This window comes from Psammomys obesus, unplaced genomic scaffold (assembly GCF_907164565.1).
Source record: "Psammomys obesus unplaced genomic scaffold, mPsaObe1.curated_primary_1811, whole genome shotgun sequence".
In the NCBI taxonomy this organism is placed as follows: Eukaryota; Metazoa; Chordata; class Mammalia; order Rodentia; family Muridae; genus Psammomys; species Psammomys obesus.
The window spans coordinates 23,696,747-23,706,408 of NW_026587216.1; positions in this window are offsets into that span (position 1 = coordinate 23,696,747).

The following is a 9,662-nucleotide window of genomic DNA, read 5'->3' on the forward strand; positions in this document are numbered from 1 at the left end:
AAGTCAAAGACTTGTATGAAAAAAATTTCAAGTCTCTGAAGAAAGAATTAGAGGAAGATATGAGAAGATGGAAAGATCTCCCATGCTCATGGCTTGGCAGGATTAACATAGTAAAAATGGCCATCTTACCAAAAGCAATCTACAGATTTAATGCAATTCCCATCAAATTGCCAACACAATTCTTTACAGACCTGGAAAGAAAAATTCTCAACTTTGTATGGAATAACAAGAAACCGAGAATTGCTAAAACAATCCTCTACAATAAAAGATCTTCTGGAGGTATCTCCATCCCTGATCTCAAGCTGTACTATAGAGCAACAGTTATAAAAACTGCATGGTACTGGCATAGAAACAGAATGGTGGATCAATGGAATCGAACAGAAGACCCAGAAATAAACCCACACACTTACAGACACCTGATTTTTGACAAAGATGCCAAAACCATACAATGGAAAAAAGATAGCATCTTCAACAAATGGTGCTGGTCCAACTGGATATCTACATGTAGAAAAATGAAAATAGATCCATACTTATCACCCTGCACAAAACTGAAGTCCAAGTGGATCAAAGACCTCAACATAAAACCAGACACATTAAATCAGCTAGAAAAAAAAAAAGTGGGAAATACCCTAGAACTCATTGGTACAGGAGAAAACTTCCTGAACAGAACACCAACAGCACAGGCTTTAAGAGCAACAATCAATAAATGGGACCTCATGAAATTGAAAAGCTTCTGTAAAGCAAAGGACACCGTCATCAAAACAAAGCAACTGCCTACAGATTGGGAAAGAATCATCACCAACCCTTTATCTGACAGAGGACTCATATCCAATATATATAAAGAACTAAACAAGCTGAAAAGCAATAAACCAAGTAATCCACTTAAAAAATGGGGAACAGAGCTAAAGAGAGAATTCTCTGTAGAAGAATATCGAATGGCAGAGAAGCACTTACAGAAATGCTCAACCTCATTAGCCATTAGGGAAATGCAAATCAAAACAACCCTGAGATTTCACCTTACACCCATCAGAATGGCCAAGATGAAAAACTCAAGGGACAACACATCCTGGAGAGGTTGTGGAGAAAGAGGAACCCTTCTCCACTGTTGGTAGGAATGTAAACTGGTACAACCACTCTGGAAATCAATCTGGCGCTTTCTCAGACAACTAGGAATAGCGCTTCCTCAAGATCCAGCCATACCACTCCTAGGCATATACCCAAAAGAGGCACAAGTACACAAAAAGGACATTTGCTCAACCATGTTTGTAGCAGCTTTATTTGTAATAGCCAGAAGCTGGAAACATCCCAGATGCCCCTCAACTGAAGAATGGATGCAGAAACTGTGGTACATCTATACAATGGAGTATTACCCAGCAATGAAAAATAAGGAAATCATGAAATTTGCAGGTAAATGGTGGGACCTGGAAAAGATCATCCTGAGTGAGTTGTCCCAGAAGCAAAAAGATACGCATGCTATATACTCACTCATATAAACATACAATATAGAATAAACCCACTAAAATCTGTACATCTAAACAAACTAAGCAAAAGAGAGGACCCTAACTAAAATGTTTAATCCCCATCCTGAAAGGCAAAGAGGATGGACATCAGAAGAAAAAGAAAATAGGAAACAACCTCGGAACCTGCTACAGAGGGCCTCTGAAAGCCAGAAGAAAACAGGAAACAACCTTGAAACCTGCCACAGAGGGCCTCTGAAAGCTTCTGCAGCTTTTGACAGTATAGACTGTCAAAGCAGATGCTGAGCCTGATGGCCAACTGATGGGCAGAGTGAATGGAATTCTATGTAAGAAGTTGGAAATAGTAAGAGCTGGAGGGGATGGGAACTCCACAAGCAGAGCAACAGAACAAGATAATTTGAACACAGGGAACTTCCCAGAGACTCATACTCCAACCAAGGACTATTTGTAGAGATGACCTGGAACCCCTGCACAGGTGTAGTCCATGGCAGTTCAGTGTCCAAGTGGGTTACATAGTAATGGGAAGAGGGACTGCCTCTGACATAATCTGATTACCCTGCTAGTTGATCACTTCCCCCTGTGGGGGGAGCAGCCTTATCAGGCCACAGTAGAGGACAATGCAGCCACTTTTGATGAGAACTGATAGACTAAGATCAGAAAGAAGAGGAGAACCTCCCCTATCAGTGGACTTGGGGAGTGGCATGCATGCAGAAAGGGGAGGGAGGGTGGGATCGGGAGGGGAGGAGGGAGGGGCTTATGGGGGGATACAAAATGAATAAAGTGTAATTAATAAAAAAAAATTTTAAAAAAAGATCATCCTGAGTGAGGTGTCCCAGAAGCAGAAAGACACAAACAATAAATACTCACTTTTAAGTGGATATTAGACCTATAATATAGGATAATCACACAAAAATCTGTACACCTAAAGAAGCTAAGCAAGAAGGAGAAACCTGGCTAAGATGCTCAATCCTCATTCAGAAAGACAAATGGGATAGACATCGGAAGAGGGTGAAAACATGGAACAAGACAGGAGCCTACTACAGAAGGCCTCTGAAAGACTCTACCCAGAAGAGTATTAAAACAGGTGCTGAGACTGAAAGCCAAACTTTGGGCACAGTGCATGGAATCTTATGAAACAAAGGGGAGATAGAAAGACCTGGAGGGGACAGGAGCTCCACAAGGAGAGCAACAGAACCAAAAAATCTGGGCACAGGGGTCTTTTCTGAGACTGATATTCCAACCAAGGACCATGCATGGAGATAATCTAGAACCCCTGCACAGATGTAGCCCATGGCAGTTCATTGTCCAAGTGGGTTCCATAGTAATGGGAAAAGGGACTGTCTCTGACAGGAACTCAGTGGCTGGCTCTTTGATCACCTCCCTCTGAGGCCACAGAGGAAGACAATGCAGCCAGTCCTGATGAGACCTGATAGGCTAGGGTTAGATGGAAGGGGAGGAGGACCTCCCCTATCAGTGGACTGTGGAAGAGGCATGAGAGAGAAAAGGGAGGACTGGGAGAGGACCAGGGACAGAGCTACAGCTGAGATACAAAATGAATAAATTGTAATAACTAAAAATTATTTTTAAAACTTACAAATAATAAAAAAGAAAACTAAGGCTTCCTCAAAAAAAACTTTGTTACCTGTTCTGGAAGAAGAATGTTTTCAGTTGTACGTGGGGTAGATATATCATGTCAAGCACATTGATGACCTTATTTTTGTTTTCATTTTGAAATAAAGCAGGACACAAGGAAATGTGATTTGTGGTCAAAATGACAAGGGATGGATTTGTGATGATTGACCTTGCTTGTCAACTTGATTGTACCTAGAAGCTACTATAAGGCATGCCTCTGGGCAAGTCTGGGCATTTTCAGGAAGAGTCTGCTCAAGAGTAAATCGGACCTTCTAGCAAGTTAAAAACCAGGGTTCCTTCCTTGTCGGTCTTCAAATTTCTTCAATTTCTAATGCAGAGGTATCTGAGGGTTTTTTGGGTTTTTTTGTTTTGTTTTTGTTTTTGTTTTAATGCCCTAATAGCTCCTTCAAGTTGTGTAAATCTAGGTCTGTTTGAAATTAATAATGTTGAGCTAAATATTACCCACATCTTCTGCTTTTACCACATATAATTCGAAGACAATGGTAAGTACATGAAACCCTTCCTGGCGCACTTAAAGCTCCTTTCAGTGTTGCATCATTCGCCTGTGATTGAACATAGATCCGCATCTATAGACCATGATTCCTTTGTACACTATTTTGTGTACTTTCAAGTAAAGTCAGTACTGGGTTGGGACTGTCAGGAGCTTGCCAGTGTGTTGGTGGGCATGTGTGTCTGAAAGTGAAAACTGTGAAGGTCAGATAACAACATCAAGGTTTCTTCAGGAGCCATGCGCCTCGTTTTTTTTTGAAACAGGGTCTCTCACTTGGCCTATATCTCACTGATTCAGCTAGTCTGGCTGCCTAGGAGCCCCGGGGACCCACCTGTCTCTGCTTCCTTCGTGCTGGAATTATGAGTGGGCACCAGCATACCAAGATCTTTTACTGTGGATTGTGGACACCAACTCCGGTCCTTGTGTATGCAAGGCAAGCACTTTACCAACTGAGCCTGTGGGTAGAGCCTTGTACATAAAATGTCCATAATTCTACTGACTGTAAAACATTTGAGACTTCAAGGTGCAAATTAATGTGGCTTTACAGTGGCACACAGACATGATATTTTATTGGCAACAGACCATCTTTCTCCATGGTTGCTCAGTAGTTTTTAATGAAGTTATATTGAATTTTGTAGTGAAACTTAAGACCAAATGAAGCTTTCTTGATGTGGGGCTTATTTCTAGAGCCTTGAGGTTTCTCTATAAAATCCAAATCCATGTGTGGTTCATAGAAAATGTTGGTATGATTCAATCAGCTTTGGAAACCGAGATAGAATTTCAAGCAATTAGGAACAAGAGAATAAACGTGCTTTGTTTACTTTAGACCAAACTCTGTGGGTTTTGAATTTAGAACTGAACAATTGGGGTTTAAGTTCCATTCACAGGAAAAACATGACTTCCTGATGGAAAGAAAAAAAAAACTTGAAGAAAACAATTTTACTTTGGAAAAATACAAAAATGGTTCATACGTGGGCCCTGGAACCCAGGTCCACCGGCCAAGAAGTCGTCTGAGAGGAATTTGAAGAACCTGAGTAACATGGTGCATTACAGCCTGTGGTTGCTCTTTACTGAAGAGGATTGCCAAAACAGAGAAAGGTGTGCAGTCTTCAGGGGAAGGAAAATGGGAACCTTAGTCATATGTTGTTGGGATAAACCCAAAATTGATTTTTTAAAACAAACATAAAAAGTTACAAAATTCCTTACAAAAGCAAGGAATTAGTGCACTATCTAAATTCATCTGAGCACCAAGTAAGGAGTTCCTATGAGGCAGGGGACAGAATGACTGTTCCATCACTTCAGTCGCAGGGAACCTGCAATGTGGTGTTCAGGGCTGAACCTGAGAGTGTCACTCAATGTAATTTTTTTCACTAGACAGCAACAACCACGACAGGTGGGCTGACTCACGTGGCTGAAGAGCACTCTGATGGAGATGTTTTTGAGCTTACGTTTTTTTGTTTCCGGCATTTTGTAAGTTTTGATTGGACTATTTCATGGCAGAAGTAAATCTGTAAGAAATACAAGTGTATTTAAAAAAAAAAAAAAAGCACTTGTTAACTAGCAAATTAAATGGGAAAAAAATTCCACTCATACAAAGAGTATGAAAAAAAGGGGTGGGCCATCCTTCTACATAGAAGGATGTAGTTAAAGAGGTGGTTAAGCTTCAGGCTACGGGAAGATGAAGAGGAAGACTTGGAAATGAGATTCTCATCATGGCTCATGTATAGACTTGGATATCCTCCCCCTCTTAGGAAAACATTTTTACACTAAGGATAGAACTATGTGTAAAACTTCAAAAACAGATTACTAAATCTAAGACATTTTAAATCAGTTCTGCTCCTTAAAATACAGCCAGATGCCTCTCTCACAAGAGACAAGAGTGAAAAACAAGACATTTCTAAAGATGAGTTCTGGACTAAACAGGTCTGCCGTTCCACGGGATGCATTGGGAACCAGCCCAGCTCCACTCTGCAGCCAGTGCATCTGGTTTTCAAATAAAACTGGACTGAGTTAAAGGTTGCGGTGAAAGCCATAAGAACCCTGAAAACAGGTGAAATTTAGTGAAGCCAGCTAATTTTAGTTGATCTTTAAGATTCCCACACACACACAACCCTGTTTGGAGGGGCAACCAAGGCACTGAAAAGTTGTTCTTCATTTGGGTTTTCTGAAGCACATTTCTGTGCAAACACCCAGGTGGGGAAATGTCATGTTCCCTGCAACTTTGGTTAACTTGAATGTTACCTTCAGAAAAGACCCAGACTTGACCCGCATCTATAAAAAGTGTTGGAAAAATGTTTACAAACCTTTTCAAGCTGATTGATTTGTAAGTAAATTGAGGAAGAAGTTTGTTTTGCTTTGTTTTTGTTTTTTGTTGTTGTTTAAAATGTCACTCTGAGTCCATGAATTCTCTGTTTTAATTCAATAAGCTCACAGCACCTGAAAAGAAGATTCAAAATAGAAAGTAACTGAAATAAAAGGTAAACAGAATTGTTCAGAAATTCTCCTCCTGAATAAGTGAAACTCATGAAAAGAAAGCAAGACTCCAAAGAGAAATGTTGTGATGTTCTCTAGATTATAGAGGAAAATTGAAGCTCCAGCCTGCTGTCTACAGCGTAACTAGATTTAAAGTCACTAGGAGACAGACCTGTGAGTTTGTCTAGAAAGGTTTAGCTGAGGATGGAAGGCCCACCCTATTGTGGATGGCACTGCCCCATAAGCTAGCCATGCTAACTGAATAAAAGGGAGAAGAAGAGGAGTAGCAGAGGTTAAGAGCTGTCAACAGTATAAGACCTGGAGAGGACAGGAGCTCCACAAGGAGAGCAACAGAACCAAAAAATCTGGGCACAGGGGTCTTTCCTGAGACTCATACTCCAAACAAGTACCATGCATAGAGATAACCTAGACCCCCTGCACAGATGTAGCCCATGGCAGTTCAGTGTCCAAGTGGGTTCCATAGTAATGGGAACAGGGACTGCCTCTGACATGAACTGATTGGCCTGCTCTTTGATCACCTCCCCCTGAGGGGGGAGCAGCCTTACCAGGCCACAGAGGAAGACAATGCAGCCACTCCTGATGAGACCTAACAGACTAGGGTCAGATGAAAGGGGAGGAGAACCTCCCCTGTCAGTGGACTTGGAGAGGGGCATGAGAGGAGATGAGAGAGGGAGGGTGGGATTGGGAGGGACTATGTAAAAAATAAAAATTTAATTTAAAAAAAAAAAAGAGCTGTCAATAGGAGAGGAGTCCCAGTCAAATGTGCCTCATGCTGCAAACACCTTGGGCCTCTCTACCATAACAGATGCACATTTTTTAAAACTGTTTTTTTAAGTTAGGATGAAAAGAATGTGTATTGTGAATTGCGTATTTTTATACCACATTTTTTATTAATTACAGTTTATTCACTTTGTATCCCCCCTGTAGCTCCTTCCCTCCTCCCTTCCCAATTCCACCCTTTATCCCTCTTCTTCACCCATTCTCCTCCCCCAGTCCACTGATTGGGGAGGTCTTCCTCCCCTTCCTTCTGACCCTAGTCTGTTAGGTCTCATCAGGAGTGGCTGCATTGTCTTCCTCTGTGGCCTGGTAAGGCTGCTCCCCCCTCAGGGGGAGGTGATCAAAAAGTAGGCCAATCAGTTCATGTTAGAAGCAGTCCCTGTTTCCATTACTATGGAACCCACTTGGACATTGAACTGCCATGGGCTACATCTGAGCAGAGGTTCTAGGTTATATCCATGAATTGTCCTTGGTTGGAGTACAGTCTCAGAAAAGACCCCTGTGCCCAGACTTTTTGGTTCCATTGCTCTCCTTGTGGAGCTCTTGTCCTCTCCAGGTCTTACTATTTCCCACTTCTTTAGTAAGATTCCCTGCATTCTGGCCAAAGTTTCACTCTAAGTCTCAGCATCTGCTTTGATACCCTGCAGAGCAGAGTCTTTCAGATGTACATTTTTTTAAATGTTCATTTATTTTTCTATTTGGTAGGTGGAGATGTGAGAACCAGGGACCAATCTCACATCATAAAGCAGGTGCCTTTATCTTCCATGGCCAGACTGAAACCGTAAACCATGAATCAAAATCACAGGCTCCTCTGAACAAAGGACATGGACCCAAGCTACCATTTCAAATCCATAACCCAAGTAGCAGTGTCGTAACGTGCTTAAAATTGTAGCTCCTCTGTTAATACCTGTTTTCATCTTTAGCATAATAGAAACTATTTTTGTCTTTAAGTCTCTATTTTGATCATAAGGTGAAATTAAGTTCAGGTTCTCAAGCTCTACCTGCCTGGGAACTTGAATAGACTTTTACTTACAATTTAATATTTGTTGAATGTTCTGCATGAATTAATGATGTATGTTCTACTTAAACAAAACCACAACACCCTGCTATGTTCCTTTCTCTCAGAACGATGGAGAACTGAAAAGTCCCCAAGCCTATATCCTAGCCGATCATCTTAAAATGCTTTGTCTAGCTGCCCAGATACAACGTACTTGGAACAAAATCCATTCTTCTTGTGTTTAGCTAGTCAAAATGATGAAATGCTGCCCTTCCCTCACTCTTGCACCTGGTTACCTGCTTGTCACCTGGTTGTGTTTTTTCTAATAAAAACCTGCCTTAGAAACAGACCAGCATCACAGTCTTGTTTCCAGAATGCAGTCTGTCTCTGACGGGTCAGTTTTTGTTCAGCGTTCAATAAACTTCCATCAATCTAAGTCTATTGTGGTCAGTATGCAGCTATTCCTGAACTCTAACAGCAGGATTATGAGATTCCCTGCACTGTTAGCCTTGAGCCCATTCTAGAACCTACACATGATTCTTTTCAGTCTTTCCTCTCCAGAGTGGAGCATGCTGCTAGTGTGCATGCGTAAAACTCCAAAGTAACCAAGAAGAAGCTGGCTGTGCCGATGTGCTCTGAGTTTGAACCAGCAGATTGAGGTGGATTCGGGCAAGTCTCTGAAGGCCCCTGTAAAAAAGGAGAAGAGTAGCTCCAGAAAGAGCAGCTTTTATCTGTATACTTACCCAAAGTACTGTAATGTAAGGGTAGACCCATTCATGCATCCTTTGGGTGGGAGAGAAGATAGGTGCCACACACCCTTGTGTTGACACTGCAACAAGGTTATTGGGTTTGTCTGGGGGTTTCATTTTTATATTGTTTGTCCTGAGAACATAGTCTCCCTTCAGGTAACTTAATCTCAGAATTTGTTCAATCTAAAGACGAAGTGGAAGATCATATTTTCCCATTATAATAGCTGTTACCAGTTCCTGTTCGCGTGCTCTGGCTTTTTGGGTTTTCTTTGTACGGGTTTATAAAAAGATTCCCTGACAGGCTGCCAATACACTGCTTGTCCATAAACCATATGTATTAGCTGCTGCACTGTGGGTTAAGCTCCCAACATTTCTATTTGTGTTATTTATTATATATAGCTTTCCTCCATCAGTTAAATGCTGCCACCTGGCCTAGTCAAGTTCACACTCTTTAGGAACTGAGAGTAACTTGAGAATACCAGTACTAGTCTGATGACAGTATCTTCCACCGTTGGGCCTGGCCTAATGGCATAAACACCACTAAACTTCTCAGTTCTTCCCTTACAGATATAGCTTTGAACCAAGAAAGCAATCGGTGTGCCTTTCCTGTACGGAAGGGGTTTGCTGAAAGTGCTGGAAGGTTTATAGGTTGATTTGGCACAAGCTAAAGTCACCTGAGTGGGAATCTTTTTTTTTAATTTAAATTTTATTTTTAATTACACTTTATTTACTTTGTATCCCCCTCTAGTTCCCTCCCTCCTCCCCTCCCAATCATTCTCTTCCTCCCCCTTCTCCACGAATGCCCTCCCCAAGTCCACTGGTCAAGGTGGGTTTCTTTTTCTTCCTTCTGATCCTAGTCTGTTAAGATCTCCTCAGGAGTGGCTGCATTGTCTTCCTCTGAGCCTGCTCCCGCCTCAGGGAGAGGTGATCAAATCTTAATTGATAAAATGCTTCCATAAGATCAGGCTGTAGGTATGCCTGAAGACCATTAATTAATGATTGATGGGGGAGGGCTCAGCCCATTT